Below are 17,552 nucleotides of genomic sequence, written 5' to 3'. Positions count from 1 at the left end.
CCAGCCCCCCGACTGTGACCGGCCTGGGGAGGCCCGGCCCGCTCCGCAGGAGGACGGTGGGGCTGCCTCCCGGGCTTCTCTGCTTCCTGGGTCTGGGTCTTCTGAGTCTGCTGTGGAGCCTTCCAAGGGCGGGCACCTTTCCATGCTGTCCTCACCCATCATCTCGTTCTGCTACCATCTGAACAGCATTTGAGATGAAAATGAAATGAAAAAACAGTTAGGACAATTGTACCTGTAAAACAGAAGAATTTCCTTTATCCAGAAAAGTGTGAGAGATTCTGCAGGCATGGTTTTAAAAGAAGTGAAATTGGTGAGTTTGAACATGGATTTCTTCATTTTTCTGTGTAAGATCTGAAAATACCATAACAGGAAGGAGTGGGAGAAAATGCTTTGTCCTTTTTTAAAAGTACACTTGCGAGCGCTTACTCACCTAATCCCCCAAACTTTTCAAAGTGGGTGGCGAGTCTGTTCACACTGTGGGAGAGTCGAGAACTCTGAGCCTCCAGCATCAAAGCACGGAACCTTCCACCCCACAGAAGATGCTCAGCGAGTATTTACCGAACGAGGGAGGGTGTCCAAGGTCCGTGACCCATCTCTGTTTGCCAGGAACCTGTAGTTGGTTTAGAACTGGACACTCAGCCTCACGGTCTCTGTAATAGTCAGGGGGTGCTGACATCCGACCTGCGTCCTTGCTGGTGGCACGGCCTTTGGCTGCGTGGAGCTCAGGTTGCTCCTGGGGGCCCTGGTGATGCCTGCCTGCCCCGTGTGGTCCTTAGGGTGGGGGGTGGGGGGGTCACCCAGCTCTTGACACGCCAGGAGCTTAGGCGCACCTGCGGTTCCCAACGCTGAGCGAATGAGGCGTCAGAATACTCAGTGGTTATGGGAGTGTCTGTTTTACAATCTCAGAAGCAGGGTGTGTCCCGGATGGAAACTGCTACTGGATGGCCCCACACCTGGAAGCTCCCCTTTGTTCTTGGTCATGAGAAGTGCTGGCAGCCTCACCTGCCTTCACGTGGTCTCATTCTTCGCACTGACTGAGGCCAGGTCGACCTTCCTGGGTGCCCTGCCTGTCTGTGTGGCTTCTGCTTGCACCGCTCGGTTGGGCCCGGAGTCCTTGCACTGAGAGCAGGGCATCCACGCCAGACCCTCTGCTGTGTCCTTGGCCTCTGCCTGGACCTTTCCAATCTTGGGCCTGCCTGCATCCTGCCTTCTTTCCCTCCACACCCTGCCCCAGCCCGGCAGCATCTGGGGTCGGCTCTATCAATCCTGCCTCCGGTACAGGTTCTGAAACGTTCATTCAGAAGCCTGTCGTCTTCAGTTGTGGACTCGTGGTCTAACTTGTTTCATTTCTCAGTGTGAATGAAAGTTTCCACGCCACTCCCCGTTTTGGGGAAGAAACTATAGGTACCAGCAAGTGGACAGTAAGATTTTTATTAGCTTGTATGATAATAAGAGGCTGTTCAGTTCAGTTCAGTCGCTCAGTCGTGTCCGACTCTTTCCAACCCCATGGACTGCAGCCTGCCAGGCCTCCCTGTCCATCACCAACTCCCGGAGCTTGCTCAGTCTCATGTCCATCGAGTCGGTGATGCCATCCAGCCATTTCATCCTCTGTCATCCCCTGCTCCTCCCACCTTCAATCTTTCCCAGGATCAGGGTCTTTTCCAATGGGTTGGTCCTTCGCATCAGGTGGCCAAAGTCAGCTTCAGCATCAGTCCTTCCAATGAATATTCAGGACTGAGTTCCTTTAGGATGGACTGGTTGGACCTCCTTGCTGTCCAAGGGACTCTCAAGAGTCTTCTCCAACGCCACAGTTCAAAAGCATCAATTCTTCAGTGCTCAGCTTTCTTTATAGTCCAACTCTCACATCCATACATGACCACTGGAAAAACCATAGCCTTGACTAGAAGGACCTTTGTTGACAAAGTAATACAATTTTTTTGGAGTGTATCTGCTTTTATTTCCTAAGTATTCATAAGTAGTAGTTCTTTCAAAAACCAATAATTGCAAATTTGGCTTTCTTTTTGTCTATGTATTACTTAGTGTAGTATTTAAAAAGTTCTAACATTTTAAATTTAAGATTGGTTATGAATTTTATTGCTTTGGGAATTGAGACAGTGGCTTTGTGCTGTTTATATTTGTTAGGAACTTTTGTGTTCTGATATATCATCAATTTTTCTAAATGTTTCATCAATGCTTAAAAGGAAGACGTATGTGACGACAGTCTGATGCAGACCCGTCACCAGTATCCAGCGTATGCTTGCATCCTCCGTGCTCCGTGCTGGTTTTTCCTGCAGAGAACGTCGGACAAGCAGGCTGCTCTCTCAGTGCTTTTAGGTTTTGTGGGACTGTTTTCCAAGCTAGTCAGAGCTTTTGCCTCTTATTCTTTCTGGTCTTCTTAGTCTATCAGTTCAGTGATATTTAATGCATAGAGATTTCACGACTGTTACCTTGTAATCGTTGTTCTACTTAATTCTTCTGCCTGAGGCCTGCTTTGTCTTGTATTAACATTGCTGCTCCCTCTCTTTTGTTTTTATCTGCTGGATATATACCAGATCAGGTTATTTTGAGAGGTGGTATCTTATTTTTTCCCCTTAATCTGAGAGACTTTATCTTTAATAGAGGGGGTTAAATTAATTTATAATGACCAGCATCGCAACGGAGAAGGCAATGGCATCCCACTCCAGTACTCTTGCCTGGAAAATCCCATGGATGGAGGAGCCTGGTAGGCTGCCGTCTATGGGGTCGCACAGAGTCGGACACGACTGAAGTGACTTAGCAGCAGCAGCATCGCAAGTGAGTTTGGATATAATTCTGCCTTCTTTTTTTTTTTTTTAATGTATTCCTGCCTCACATGGGGCTTGGGAGCTTTGTTTTTTGTTGTGTACACTGTCTGTTCTTTGGTGGGAAGGTATCTGTTTCAAGTCCACAGTCTGAGACAACATCTTGCGTCTGTCTGCCTCTTGAGTTGTTCCTCCGCCCTGTCTGCTGTGGTCTTGCCCTTCGCTGCCTGTCTCCCAGTTCCTGAGGCGAGAAGTCTGAGCTCGAGGCCGCCGGGCTTTCCCATGCCCAGGGCTCCCTTGTCCCCTCGTCTTGTGGACGGCTGGGACTTCAACACGTGGATAAGGTGGAGTTTTCAGCAGTGTCGTGATGGACACACGCCCTATGTCTCAGTTCACAGCAGCAATCATCAGCGATGCCCACTTGTCTTCTCGGGGGCTGTGTTACTCAGAGTCCTTCAGAGACAATCCTGGTGTCCTGGACGCTTCAGAGACGACCCTGGTGTCCCGGACGCTTCAGAGACGACCCTGGTGTCCCGGACGCTTCAGAGGTGACCCTGGTGTCCCGGACGCTCTCGCTTCTTTCGTCCTACTGCACCCGTCTTGCCGCCCACACCTGCCGGGGTCCAGCCCCGGCTGATCCAGGGAGTTCGAAGCGGGGACGGCGTCGGCGAGGATCAGGATACAATAGCTTCAATTAGATATTAATTAGAGATATAAAGAGTAATAGAATGAGGATAGCTCAGCAGGAAAACTCAGTGGAGAAAAGAGGCTGAGTAGCTTGGTTTACGCGGGAGACCAATAAAACTTCAAGACAAGAAGCTTGCACCACTTACGTAGGCCGCAGGCGTCCTTCCGTTCTCCCGAAGGAGAGGAGACACTGAGGCCTCCCCGGTTGGATCTTAGAAGCCCAGGCAAAGTTAGTAAGCTTGGCGGGCTCCGCGCTCCAGATGGAGACTCAGCCAGAGTTTGAGAGAGAGAGAGACATGGGGAGACCAGTATTTCGAGGAACTGATCCCAATTCTTCATTTTCCATGGTCTACTTTTATACACTGAGATGTTATACAAAAGTCATGCGGGGACAGCAGTCCTGACTTTTATTAAAGTCAGGTGCTTCATACAAATGTATACAGAGGTCTTAGGGGTGTTACATCATCTTCTGGCCAGGGGGGCCTGCTGACAATTTATGACCCTCTCCTTGTGACAGCGGTCAGTCAACACTTATTTCTCCAGGGGCGATTATTCTTAAAACAGACGCCACCCAAATAAAGTTACATTCCTATAGGGTGAGGGTGTAGTGGGTTTTAATTAAGGAAAGAGTTTACTTAGCCTAGGGTCTAACGTGATTTATATCAAAGTTAATACTTATTTCTTCTATATATTCATTAATGTGTATAAGGGCAGGGGATGTGGAGACTTAGCAGTAGACATTGGCTCAACAAATGAAAAACCCTTCACCAATACAATTTCTAATCAGCCCCACTATACTTATACTAATAATTTTCTAACTTCTCTAAAGAACCTGTTTTTAGAAGGTTTAAAGCATCTCGTGCCTCTCACGGTTGGGAGGCTGTGAGCAATCACATGTGGCCGGACAAGCCTGTCAGGCAGGCCAGAGAACCTTCAGAGGAGTTTGTAGGTTGAAACACTCCTGTCATGCCCAGGAATTATTATTAACTGGAGCTCTAAGTTAACTCCTTCTCTGAAAGAGGTGGTGGGGGACAGCCCCCATAAAGTCAGAGGTGTAGGTGAGAGCACAAAGTAGTAAAGTAGGCAGGCTCTGGTTATGGGGGTAGATGCTCGAGGATTGCCAGGGGGACTCCTGAGGCTCGATCCCGCCTTTGCATATGTCGAGCCTCCTTCCTCATGACCTTTGCCACGGGCGGAGTGCCTCACGCTGGCCCCCAACACAGACCCACAGTCAGGGCTTTCTCGCGGGAGTCCTGTCTGTTCAGTGGGGTGTCGGGCCAGGCGATTCTGAGCACACTGCCGAGGAAGCCCGGAGGCTGGGCCCCCTTCCACCACAGCGTGGGGTCAGCAGTACAGCGGGCAGGAGTGTGCGGGCTCGGGGGCCCTGCCACCCAGGCAGCCTCTCTCCTCCATTTACGGCACTGCTCAGTCGAGGCAGGCCAGGGTCACCACTAGTGACTGAGTTCTGTGGAGTTAAGGACTTGCTCGGTATTTTCACAGCTCTGTTCTGAGCGTCTAGAACAGGGCCTGACACGTACCTGGCGCTTGGTAACTGTTCAGTGACTGTATCTGTGAAATGAAGCTAACGGGGGTGCTCTCCTACAGGGCGATGGGATACTCGGGTCATGTTCATGAAATGCTTATTGCTGCAAGAACTGGGAGGGGTCTGAGATTTTAGCTCCTTACAAGCTGACAAGTTGGTGGGTTTCCTGGGAGCTGGTGGAAGATTTCAGAGTCTCAGGTCAGAGACAGGAGGCCTCACGACCTGCGGCAGTAGCGGCGGCCAGGGTGTCCCGTGTCCCTGCTGCCCTTCCGGACCCCCTGCTTTCATGGGGCAATATGGACACAGAGGGAGAGGTCCGTGCGTGCGGGAAGGGAACCCCGAGCTTAGGGAACCTGAGTCTTTTGTGATGGGTGGTAAGCAGGCTTTTTGTGGAGGGAAATAGGTTTATCTTCAAAGCAGTCACTGTCCAGACCTCCTTGAAAAGGCAGTTCAGGACGCAGGACAGTCGGTCCTCCTGCTTTAAGATGTGCAGAAGCACGGAGGCCTGTGGAGCCTTGTTTCCCAGCAAAAAGCCCTGACTGGTGCTGTTGGCAAAGACTGGTCGTGAGGGGTTGGTGACGGTCACCTTCGGTTCTGTCCCAGACTGAGCATAAGAGGCTTCTTCCTGCTGCCTTCATCTAATCCGTATTCAATCCTGTCTTCCCAGCTTTTGTTTCAAGACTCCTGGGTGTGTATTTTGTGGTTTCTGGCACTTTCATTACGATTTGACTTAATTTTGGTTACTTATTAATTTTAAGCTGTGTGTGTGTATATATGTGTGTGCGCGCATGCATGTACTAAATCATGGCCCTTACTCTGCAGTAATCCTTTCTGTGATTTTTTTTTTTTTTGGAAGGGGTGTAGCTGAGCACGTCTGCTTCTCTCTTTCTCTCTCTCTCCTCCCGATGTTCTTTTTCTCCCCTCCCCTTCCGGGCCTTCCCCGTTTCTTCCACATTTTCGTAAATGTGTCTGGCAGGTCGTGTGACACGGGCTGCTCTGGCTAGCCGCAGGGGCTCCACGTTGAACAGGCTAAATTTCTCCTCCGTTCCCTGTTGGTCTTGTTTCTCGTATTGTCATTTGAATCTGGCTGAGGGCTCATTGCTCTATTTTATTAAGCTCATGAGACCCTGGAAACCTTTGCAACAATCTCGCACTTTACTCCTCAGGTTAGGAGTGCAGACTCATGAGTGCGGGCTCGTGAACGCCGAGTCCCCTTCGCAGCCTGGGTTTGTCTCCTCAGGTTAGGAGTGCAGGCTCCTGGGCTCGGGCTCGTGAGCGCCTGAGTCCCTTCACAGCCTGGGTTTGTCTCCTCAGGTTAGGAGTGCAGGCTCCTGGGCTCGGGCTCGTGAGCGCCTGAGTCCCTTCACAGCCTGGGTTTGTCTCCTCAGGTTAGGAGTGCAGGCTCCTGGGCTCGGGCTCGTGAGCGCCGAGTCCCTTCACAGCCTGGGTTTGTCACTTGTGATGCTGTCGTTCAGGTTGGTAGATACTCACGGGTAGTGATCTTTTCAGATCATTTATTTACTTATTTAATTTGCCTGTGCTGGGTCTTCGCTCACGTGAGGGCATTTCTCCTGCTGCAGCGAGCGGGCTCTGCTCTTGTGTTGTGGTGCACGGCTTCTCGTGGCGGGGGCTTCTCTTGTCGCGAGGCACGGGCTCCAGGTGCTTGGGCTTCAGTAGCTGTGGTGGTCAGGTTTAGTGGCCCCACGGCGTGTGGGGTCTTCCCGGACCAGGGATGGAACCCCTGTTGCCCACATTGGCAGGCGGATTCTTATCCACTGCACCACCAGGGAAGCCCACTGGTAGTAATTTCTGTAAGTCTGATGTGTACTGGTCTTTAGAGTTTTAAGTCTTCCAAAAAAGACAAATGGCTGAGTCTCTACTGTAACTGTGCTTTTTTTTTTCTTTTTAAACACTTAGTTTAGACTATGCAGTGACAAGGATAAAGGACTTCAAGCAAGCTGGAAGTAACAAGGCCTTGTTAAAGTCACACCAAGCACATGGGGTCCACCACGTCCGGTGACTCCGCGGCACGGCATGTTCTGTCCAGGCAGAGAATTGCTGTCCTTGACCTGGCTGCATTCTCTCTGTGTGTCTGTCCCACTCTGGGTCTATATCTGGGCATGCTGTTCTGCTGGAGGAGGGTGTGAGTTAAAGATCCCAGGTCCTGGCAACTACTTTACGAAAGTAAAGGGGAAAGTAAGTTACTCTCAACGGCCTCATCGAACTATAATTGTGATCATTGAGTTCTTGGTGCCTCTGTTTTCCCAGCAGATGTAAAACTGGGTCCGCTTTTCTGGCGGGAGCCTGGGGGCCTGCCTGGTTGCTTCAAACTGTTCCATGTCCTGTTGTAGACTGAGCTGTTGTTCCCTCTGAGGAATTTTCAGCTGTTTTTTTTAAACACCTGGACTTCAGTTAGAACTACCTTGATAGAAACGTGCCTGCCGCTGCTGCCAAGTCACTTCAGTCGTATCCGACTCTGTGCGACCCCATAGACGGCAGCCCACTCTTCTGTCTCTCCGAGGACCTTGCAGTTCCTGGCCTGTCCCCGACTTAGGTCTGGTGACCGTAGTGCTGCCTGTGCTTGACGATATCCTTGATATTGAGAAAGGAAATGATCTTTGGCTTTTCCTGTAGGAAGTTGATGATGGATCTAAAGTGAAGTCTACAAATTCTCTTTGAACCTCAGTATCTTTTTCAAGCACTCTGTCTACTACTGAAACTCTAAGTATTCACAAAATGTGGTTCCTAATCTCTTCATGGTGTTTTGTCAATATAATATATCCAGATGGGATTTAAAATATCAATTATTATTTGTGTTCTCTTGTTGACTACAAAGACTCAGAAATCCATTAAAAGTACACTTTCTTCCTCTAAATATTCAGCAGTCAGGTTTCTTGAATAATTTCAGTCTTGCCTGCAGTGGTTGTATTAAGTTTATATTTAGAAGCAGAGTCCTTATTTGGCATTGACTTTGCCCCATTTTGGAAGTTTATTTTAAAAGAAGCAGTTGATGTGTTCTGGCTAGTATTTGAAAAATGTAACCGATTCATTCAGTTTCCAAAACAGCAAAGAGAAGAGAAAGAGCATCGTAGAGTCTCAGCTTGTGGCCTGTGAACTAAAGTGTAGTTAGGGGTTTTTCCACCCAGCCTTCTCTCTCTGAACAGCGTACAAGCCCAGGGTGTCAGCTGTCTGACGCTGGGAGTGGACGAGGCCCTAAACCACGCCGTATTGCTGGCCCTGCATGTTGGGCTCACATTTTGTCAGCAGCAAGGGACTCTCTGCTTCCCTCTATTTCTTCTGCTTGAAGTGGAGCAGGACTCTGTGGTCCTGCCCCTCCGCATGTCCTCCACCTGCCTTTTGTCCTTGGAAAAACTTTAGCCAAAGCATAAGTTTAATTAGAGAAATGAGAGACTATAGAAACAAAGGAAGACAGTCCAACAAGACTAATAATAGTTTAGTCATTAAGCAAAGTCAAGGGCCTTTAGTTCCTCCTCGAGAGCTACAGGTGATACCCTGAGCCACGTCCTGTGAGCTGTCTTATAGATACTGAATCTCCTCCAGGTGGAGAAGTCAGCTGCATGAAGCCCAGACTGTAGCCAGGACAAGAGCTGCCACAATTCTGAGGATGGGCCTCAAGGACATGGGAACAAACTGACCCTGGAACTGAAGATGAACTGTACGCAGAACAACCAAGATGGTGCTGGTCAGACCAGCTCCGCGTGATAAATCTCTTTGCTCACACTCTGCGTGGCGTCCAGCTGGCCCTGCTTCCCCAGGGCACTCTGGTTGGGACAGGGCGTCCAGGGCGTTCAAGCTCTCCTGACACGAGAACCCAGCCGCAGGTGGCTGGTTGGGCGTCTGAGTCTTCATTGGTGATTCCTCTCTCCCTGAGATGTCAGATGTCAGATGCTTTTTCAAGTTTCGTCTGAGATGGCAGATGACATGGCTTTCCGCCCCTGCCTTGGAGGTTTCTCTAGTGCCTGCTCCCTGCTGGGACAGTTTCTCCCTGTCCTCTGAGCCACACCCGTGCCATCGTTCAGAGTCACCAGCCACGGCTCCAGGGCGCGCTATCCGTCCAGAGCAGACATCCTCGGTGCCCCCCCAGTCTCCCGTGGGCGTCACATCAGCTGTCGTGCCAGCGGAGGGCCAGAAAAATCAGAGCTTTTTCTCAGTTGACGGGCTGTTGCTTCCTAACCTTTATCCTTAGATGGTCACAGAGCAGGTGGGGTGGTGGAGAAGGGTGACTGCAGGCATGCAGAGGGGGCGGGATGGAGGGAGACTGCAGGCGCCCAGCACCCGGGGGCCAGGTGGGGCTCCGTGCCCTGGGGAAGCCATGTGAGGCGGGAGGAGCGGGGGGTCGTGCACACTGTCTCCTCAGCCCAGGGCCCTGCTTTAGACACAACTGACCCAGTAGGTCTCAAATCTGGCCATGCCACAGAGCTCCAGGAAGGGTTTGTGTGTGTGCGTGTGTGTGTGAGATAGAGAGACATAAAAACCTAGTAACTTTGATTCTGTCAGTTGCACCAGGAATAATTTTACTAGCAAAAAATGTAACTATTTTAGAAGTATGAAGTTTAACATTCCAACCTGGAAGCACAAAAAACAAATCTCTCTTCTGTTGGGTAGTCAGTTTCTGCTTGCTCATTCAGACACATGGTTCCCAGCCCCAGAGGCCTAAGAAAAGCTTGATGGGAAAGAACTGTGTGCACAGATGTCCATTATTTGATGTTAGCTGCAGAAAACCACAGTCTTAATTTGCGGAGCACTGGTGTTCCATGGGAGGGGAATTTGAGAACCACTGAACTTGTCTGATCAGTTCACCAGAGCGAAACCTGGCTGCCGTGCCCCGCGTCTTACTCAAGATTTCAAGGTCACGTAGCGGCAGGCAGAACCAGGACTGGAGCTCAGACGCCCACGCTGTCAGCTGTGCGTCCCAGTTTCAGACGATGGGCTGCGTTTCTTTAATAGGTGCTAGAATATGTATCCTGGTGTGGTTCTGGGGCCAATGTGGTCTCGAGAGGTTTTTCCTCTGAGAGCAGTGACCTTATCAGGCACAGACAATTTCCTGCGTCATTACGATGCTCCTTGGCAGAACGTTATTTTTCTTGGTGACTGTGTCGTGGTGCAGGACGCGCAGGCAGAGCCAGCCCTCTGTTTTCCCGAGTGAGTTCGCTGTATCGTCACTTATTTGTGGCAGGCCTTGCTTTCAACTTCATCGACAGGGCCTCCTGTCATTAGTGACCTGCTTGGTTGAGGTCTTGGCTTTCTTTTTATTCTGCTTTTTTTTTTTTCTCTAAAAGCCTGAGTCACAGCCAGGAAGTCCTTTGAAATCAAACCCTTATTTGTGTTTCCGGGAGAATTCGGGAAATGGTAACTCTGCTTAAAAGGTGCTTTGGTTTGGTTTCCTCTTTCCTCCGTTTCTTCCCTCACCTGGTGTGAGAGCTCACTCTGTCCCAGAGAAGCCGTCCATGGGTCACGGGCGGGGCACCCGGGGTCTCCCCGGCCGCCTCTGGGTCAGCGCTTCATGGTACTGCTCTGTTACGAGGTTGAAAGTGAATCTCCAGTTACCCCCAGATGGACACCAAGCTCTCAGAGAAGCACATGGAAGCCCCTGGGGCCTTGCCGGGTCCTGTCCTCGCCTCTGACTGGAACCCCTGTCCCCAAGACGTGGGTCCGGGGCCCCAGGAGGTGCTCCGTGGACGCCTGCTGCCTCTCAGGCTGCTCAGCGCTGAGTGAATAGCTTGCTTCAGCTGATGAGTTAATCGCACACGTACACTTAGAGGTCAGACCCTAAAATAGTCCTCGCAGAGTGCTTCTGACAACCTTTGCTATCCCTGCAGGCGTCCTGGAGCGCGGCGCGGCGCGTGCGGGGGCGCGGCGCGTGCGGGGGCGCGGCGCGTGCGGGGGCGCGGCGCGTGCGGGGGCGCGGCGCGTGCGGGGGCGCGGCGCGTGCGGGGGCGCGGCGCGTGCGGGGGCGCGGCGCGGTGCGTGCGGGGGCGCTGCCGGTGCGTGCGCGGCGCGGTGCGTGCGGGGGCGCTGCCGGTGCGTGCGCGGGCGCGGCGCGGTGCGTGCGGGGGCGCTGCCGGTGCGTGCGGGGGCGCGGCGCGGTGCGTGCGGGGGCGCTGCCGGTGCGTGCGGGGGCGCTGCCGGTGCGTGCGGGGGCGCGGCGCGGTGCGTGCGGGGGCGCTGCCGGTGTGTGCGCCGAGCGGTGCGTGCGGGGGCGCTGCCGGTGCGTGCGCGGGCGCGGCGCGGCGCGGTGCGTGTGGCAAGAATCACAGCGGATTCAGGAGCGCGCCGTTAGCGAGCATGTTTGCCGTCTGTGTGGGCTGAGGAAACAGTTGTCTTTTCAGAACTAATTTAAAAATACCTTTCCAAATTAGTTGTTTGGAGTTGGACATCAGACCCTGGTTGAGAGCTTTCTCTCTGAGGTGGTTTCCAAATCAAGCAGGGTCATCCAAGCCTCGCCTCCAGGCTTCGTGATGGGCCTGGAGGGCGGCTGAGTCTGCGACACCCGGGGCAGGCTTCTCCCCCGGGGAAGGATCACTGTCCGGAACCTACCCTTCTCTCAGTTCAGATGTCGGGTGTGGCATAAGCTGCAATTTATAAACGAATTGTCTATAAACTAGTTTATAAGTTGCAATTTATAAACTGCAATTAAAAAAACTATTGTAATTATTGAAAAATACAGTACTACTTGTTTTTATAGGGAGCAAAATTTACATTTGAATTTTAAAATTTATTTTAAAATACATTAATTTTAGGCTTAAATAGATCCAGGTTGCTTCCTTTGACTGTAACACATTTATATTATATATGTAGGTGAGTGATGTTTCACTGGCTTCCTTGTTCATTTATACTCCAACACATGGTGCTAATCCATTGTGACTACCAAACTGCATATTTGTACATATTATTTACAAAGGCTTTTAAAAAATAATTTTTGGCTTACTAAAAGTGTGTATGTTGTGTGTGTGTGTGTCTGTGTGTATATATACATATATGTAACAGTTCAGTTCAGTTCAGTCACTCAGTTGTGTTCGACTCTTTGCAACCCCATGAATCACAGCACGCCAGGCCTCCTTGTCCATCACCAACTCCCGGAGTTCACCCAAACTCATGTCCATTGAGTCGATGATGCCATCCAGCCATCTCATCCTCTGTCGTCCCCTTCTCCTCCTGCCCCCAATCCCTCCCAGCATCAGAGTCTTTTCCAATGAGTCAATACTTCGCATGAGGTGGCCAAAGTACTGGAGTTTCAGCTTTAGCATCAGTCCTTCCAAAGAACACCCAAGACTGATCTCCTTTAGAATGGACTGGTTGGATCTCCTTGCAGTCCAAGGGACTCTCAAGAGTCTTCTCCAACACCACAGTTCAAAAGCATCAGTTCTTCGGCGCTCAGCCTTCTTCACAGTCCAACTCTCACATCCATACATGACCACTGGAAAAACCATAGCCTTGACTAGACGGACCTTTGTTGGCAAAGTAATGTCTCTACTTTTGAATATGCTATCTAGGTTGGTCATAACTTTCCTTCCAAGGAGTAAGCATCTTTTAATTTCATGGCTGCAATCACCGTCTGCATTGATCTTGGAGCCCCCCAAAATAAAGTCTGCCACCGTTTTCACTGTTTCCCCATCTACTTCCCATAAAATGATGGGACCAGATGCCATGATCTTCGTTTTCTGAATGTTGAGCTTTAAGCCAACTTTTTCACTCTCTACTTTGACTTGCATCAAGAGGCTTTTTAGTTCCTCTTCACTTTCTGCCATAAAGGTGGTGTCATCTGCATATCTGAGGTTATTGAGATTTCTCCTGGCAATCTTGATTCCAGCTTGTGCTTCTTTCAGCCCAGCATTTCTCATGATGTACTCTGCATAGAAGTTCAATAAGCAGGGTGACAATATACAGCCTTGACGTACTCCTTTTCCTATTTGGAACCAGTCTGTTGTTCCACGTCCAGTTCTAACTGTTGCTTCCTGACCTGCATATAGGTTTCTTAAGAGGCAGGTCAGGTGGTCTGGTATTCCCATCTCTTTCAGAATTTCCCACAGTTTTTTATGATCCACACAGTGAAAGGCTTTGGCATAGTCAATAAAGCAGAAATAGATGTTTTTCTGAAACTTTCTTGCTTTTTTCATGATCCAGCGGATGTTGGCAATTTGATCTCTGGTTCCTCTGCCTTTTCTAACACCAGCTTGAACATCTGGAAGTTCATGGTTCACGTATTGCTGAAGCCTGGCTTGGAGAATTTTGAGCGTTACTTTACTAGTGTGTGAGATGAGTGCAATTGTGTGGTAGTTTGAGCATTCTTTGGCATTGCCTTTCTTTGTGATCAGAATGAAAACTGACCTTTTCCAGTTCTGTGGCCACGGCTGAGTTTTCCAAATTTGCTGGCATATTGAGTGCAGCACTTTCACAGCATCATCTTTCAGGATTTGAAATAGCTCAACTGGAATTCCATCACCTCCACTAGCTTTGTTCGTAGTGATGCTTTCTAAGGCCCACCTGACTTTACATTCCAGGATGTCTGGCTGTAGGTCGGTGATCACACCATCGTGATTATCTGGAACGTGAAGATCTTTTTTGTACAGTTCTTCTGTGTATTCTTGCCACCTCTTCTTAATATCTTCTGCTTCTGTTAGGTCCATACCATTTCTGTCCTTTATCGAGCCCATCTTTGCATGAAATGTTCCCTTGGTATCTCTAATTTTCTTGAAGAGATCTCTAGTCTTTCCCATTCTGTTGTTTTCCTCTATATCTTTGCATTGATGTCTGAGGAAGGCTTTCTTATCTCTCCTTGCTATTCTTTGGAACTCTGCATTCAGATGCTTATATCTTTCCTTTTCTCCTTTGCTTTTTGTTTCTCTTCTTTTCGCAGCTATTTGTAAGGCCTTCCAGACAGCCATTTTGCTTTTTTTGCATTTCTTTTCCATGAGGATAGTCTTGATCCCTGTCTCCTGTACAATGTCACGAACCTCAGTCGATAGTTCATCAGGCACTCTATCTATCAGATCTAGTCCCTTAAATCTATTTCTCACTTCCACTGTATAATCATAAGGAAAATGCAACCAAAATCTCTCCATAGCCTGTTATGTTAAGCCCGATATTGGTTTAACGTAACAGGCGGTGGAGAGATTCTGGTTGCGTTTTGTAAAGTGTCAAAGTCCCAGAGTGTTGAGGGGACACGCGCTCAGTCCTTCTCTCATCTGCTGAGTCCCTTAGTCTGTGCTGCCTCCCCCAGCCGTCAGTACCGGCCTTCCGTCTGCCCCTGCAGAGTTAGCCTTGCGGAGTCTCGCTGTATGTGGCTGCCTTTGTCTCGGGCATCCGAGGACTGGGAAGGGCCCTGGCGCTCTGTGGACGGGACGGGTTTGCTAGGACGGACACTGAGAGGGAGCTTGCAGCCGTCTGTTGCGGTTGGAAAAGGAAGGGCCTCAGTGACCATATCCGAGTGTCCAGGCGGGAGGGACGGCTCGAGAGGGGTGCTGCCCGGCCCAGCCCGTGTCCCCCCCGTGAAGGAAGGGCAGGCAGGTGACGGCTCTGGTGCAGTCACACGGTCAGCAGGTGTCCGGGGCACGTCTGCTGGAGAGTGACCAGCTGTGACCTGTGACGCTCACCAAACCTGCAAGTTCCCGCGTCTCGATCCTCTGAGGCAGTGTCACATGGGAAGCACCATTTTATTTTGAAATCAAGATGGTATGTATTTGAGGTGGATTGGAAATCTTGATTCATCTTTCTTCACTTTTTAGGGGAAAACACCCTGAACAGTTGTCCCAGGACATCTGTGTTCCAGTCTTACCAGACCCTAGGAGGTGTTTTCTTCCTGTAAGTTAGGCCCCCTCTCAGAGGAGTTACTTGAGTGTGACCTGACACGGATTTGGTTTCTGTCTCCTCGAGTCCTGTGCGTTTTTCTTTGTGTTTGTTCTGTAACGTTCCGAGTGTCAGTGCCGTGAAGAGTCGTGTGTGTGTGTGTGTGTGCTCTCTTTGGGTTTGTCTGTAACCTTGCTAATGTCAATACTGTGAAGCGTCGTGTGTTGAAGAGTCGTGTGTTTTTCTCTGTGTCTGTCACATTCCTAGCATCAATACTATGAAGGGAAAACAAGATTGGGGACCAGCGAGGTGGCGAGGAGGCACTGGAGAGCTGTGCGTGAGAGGAGGCGCCTTCGGAGGAGGGCGGTGTGGACGCAGTTCGAGGCTGGGGTTTGTCTTCACCCCAGAGACGGCGGCGGGTCAGAGCCGCGCCAGGCGGGCCGTTTCCCCGCGGGGCGTCTCTGCGGGCCGTCCCGGGGCCAGGCCTGCCCGGACGGGTGTTTGTTCTGCTCCTCGCCTCACCCTCACCAAGCACAGCAATCCCGCGTGGGAGCCAGCTTCGGTGTAGGCTGAAACACGTAATTGTATTGGGGAAGAGAGGAATTCAAAAATTCCGTTTTTTTTTTCCCTTCCACAAAGCAGGCCAGCGGTGAAACCCTTTTGCAAGCGCTCCCCTTCATCTGCGACTGACGCAAGACGCGTAGTGGCTTGCGGTTTCCTAATTACCGAGGCCCTGAGTTCCTTGGCAAGTCTGTCCTCTGTCTGCAGGCTTCCTCTTGGCAGCAGAAGTATTTACTCACACGATAAGACGAGCTCTGTCCTCCTCGGTGCTGAGATGCACTGTGAGCCGGGCCAGCTCGCGGGTCCCGGGCGCCCGGTCAGCCGTCCTGGGTCGGCGGGCGGAGGCGCGGAGCTTGACCACGAGAAACGAGCCCGAGACCGCCAGCGCCTTCCCCAGCTCGGAATCCACCGAGCCGGGGGTCCTCGTTCACAAAGAGGCGTGCTTGTGCCCCCCGGGCGTTCGTCCTGGGGCGTTCTCCCCAGAACCTTGCTGCCTGAAGCCCGGTCCTCAGCCAGGCAGTCTTGGCCCTGCCCAGCTCCGCGGGCTCAGGACTGCCTTTTGAACACGTCGTGCCATTTGGATGCACAGTAACGTCTGAGCAGCTCTGTTCTGGGCCGTCCTGAGGCTGTAAGACAACCTGGGCTCTGCTGCTGTGCCAGACGGAGCTGTCATGGTTCACTCACTTCTGCACTTGACACGGAAGCAGAACTCCTCTGAAATACAAGGAAATAAAATTTACCGTGTGCAGGGAGAAGCCCAGGGACAGAGCAGCCTGCTGGGTACAGCCCACAGGGATGTGAAAAGGCAGACTGAAGCAACGGAGCGCACAGGCACGCACGTGTGCACAGGGAGGGAAAGAATTCTGAATTAGTCCTGTGTGTCTCTTTAATCATCACAATCCGGTGATAACTGTTCTCTTTGGCAAGTTTAGCTACACGGGCACAACTACGGTGTTTGGCCCTTCTTTAAAGCTCAGTGCCTTTGGCTTTCTTCTCTTTTTAATAGGACATGGGAGAAACTGCGGGTTGCCGTTCGGTGGAAAGAAAATAAACAGGAACATCTTCAGTGTGGAAATGAGAAAGCGCCCCTGCTGAGAGATGAAGTGACGTTTGCTCTTAAATGCATTTTTTATGCTCATTTTCGAATCATAGTCTCTGCTCCTTACCTGACTTTAAGGAAAGAAATTTTGTTTGTCACATTGTGAAATTTAACTTTTTTTTATTATGAAAAAAAAAAGTTATCAATACAATCTTATTTTAATGGTTATCAGAGATGTGTTTTAAGAACATATTTTTAAAAACCAAAGACTTTTTAGTTTACTGTGAAAATCAGTATTGGTTGTGTGCCCAATTCTTATTAGTTTACTAGTTTATTTCATGGTTTATTTGATGAGCATTTGCCATGGGATAATACTTCGAGGCATGGTGTGCTCCCTTCTAGGACTTAGAATTTCTTAATAAAAAAAAATCAATACTATTTTATGAGTAAGAACATTTTTTCCCAGAATGCAGTAATAGGAACGTACATATAAATAAATTGCCTCTGAATTCATTTCAGGTGATTGAAAATTTTTCTGCCTCTAGTATTTATCCTTCACACTTTGCCTTGAAAGTAAGTTGTAACACAGCTTACAATTATGGGGGGACCGGTTTTTAAAGTACTGAATAATATATTTGACTTTCTAAAGCCAGGGGCAAAAAGTGGTAGTGGGTGAAAAGATGTAAAGAAAGAACACTACAGCATTATTTAGGTTTACCTTAACGTTTAGCAATAACTTATAAGTATCCTCCCTTCCTTAGGTCTTTAGAAAAAAGTGATCCCAATACTTAAGGCCAAAAAAGTCTCAGTTTTCTTTTGTGATTGGTTATTCCTTATAGCTGTTTGATTTTGTAAGTTGATTGGTCTAAAGTGTCTTTTCTGACTTTTCCACCTTATGGCCGTTGTTTTTGGTTTCACATACACGTGTAAAATCTTCACAGAAACGCCCGTTAGCAGCCACCCGGCTCCTCACCCTCCGCTGCGGCCGGCGACGGTTGGATGGAGCTCTTGCTCAGGAGGAAGCTGGCATCACAGCTCTTCCTCGCACTTCATTTTTCTTAAGGGTCTGGTTTTCGCAAGTGCTCGGTAATAGGAACGCCTGTGCACACAGTGCCCGAATTGAAAACTTTTAGAG

At 49.9% G+C, this 17,552-nt stretch overlaps 1 protein-coding gene and 2 long non-coding RNA genes across 3 annotated transcripts in view; all 3 read left to right on the top strand.

The window, feature by feature from the left end:
- The window catches only part of GMDS (GDP-mannose 4,6-dehydratase), a 411,761-nt gene that overhangs the window by 50,720 nt on the left and 343,489 nt on the right, over window positions 1–17,552 (top strand). The gene's annotated exons all lie outside the window — the stretch shown is intronic.
- The window catches only part of LOC123464777, a 44,427-nt gene that overhangs the window by 3,206 nt on the left and 23,669 nt on the right, over window positions 1–17,552 (top strand). The window lies entirely within an intron of this gene.
- Window positions 4,600–16,852, top strand: LOC123464778. Its single transcript, XR_006639830.1, has 3 exons — window positions 4,600–10,173; window positions 14,757–14,832; window positions 16,385–16,852. It is a non-coding gene; the product is annotated as an uncharacterized LOC123464778 (long non-coding RNA).

Source organism: Bubalus bubalis, chromosome 2, assembly GCF_019923935.1.
Source record: "Bubalus bubalis isolate 160015118507 breed Murrah chromosome 2, NDDB_SH_1, whole genome shotgun sequence".
Taxonomy (NCBI): Eukaryota; Metazoa; Chordata; class Mammalia; order Artiodactyla; family Bovidae; genus Bubalus; species Bubalus bubalis.
Note: the sequence above shows the minus strand (reverse complement) of the source record. Positions and strands in the feature narration are given on the sequence as shown.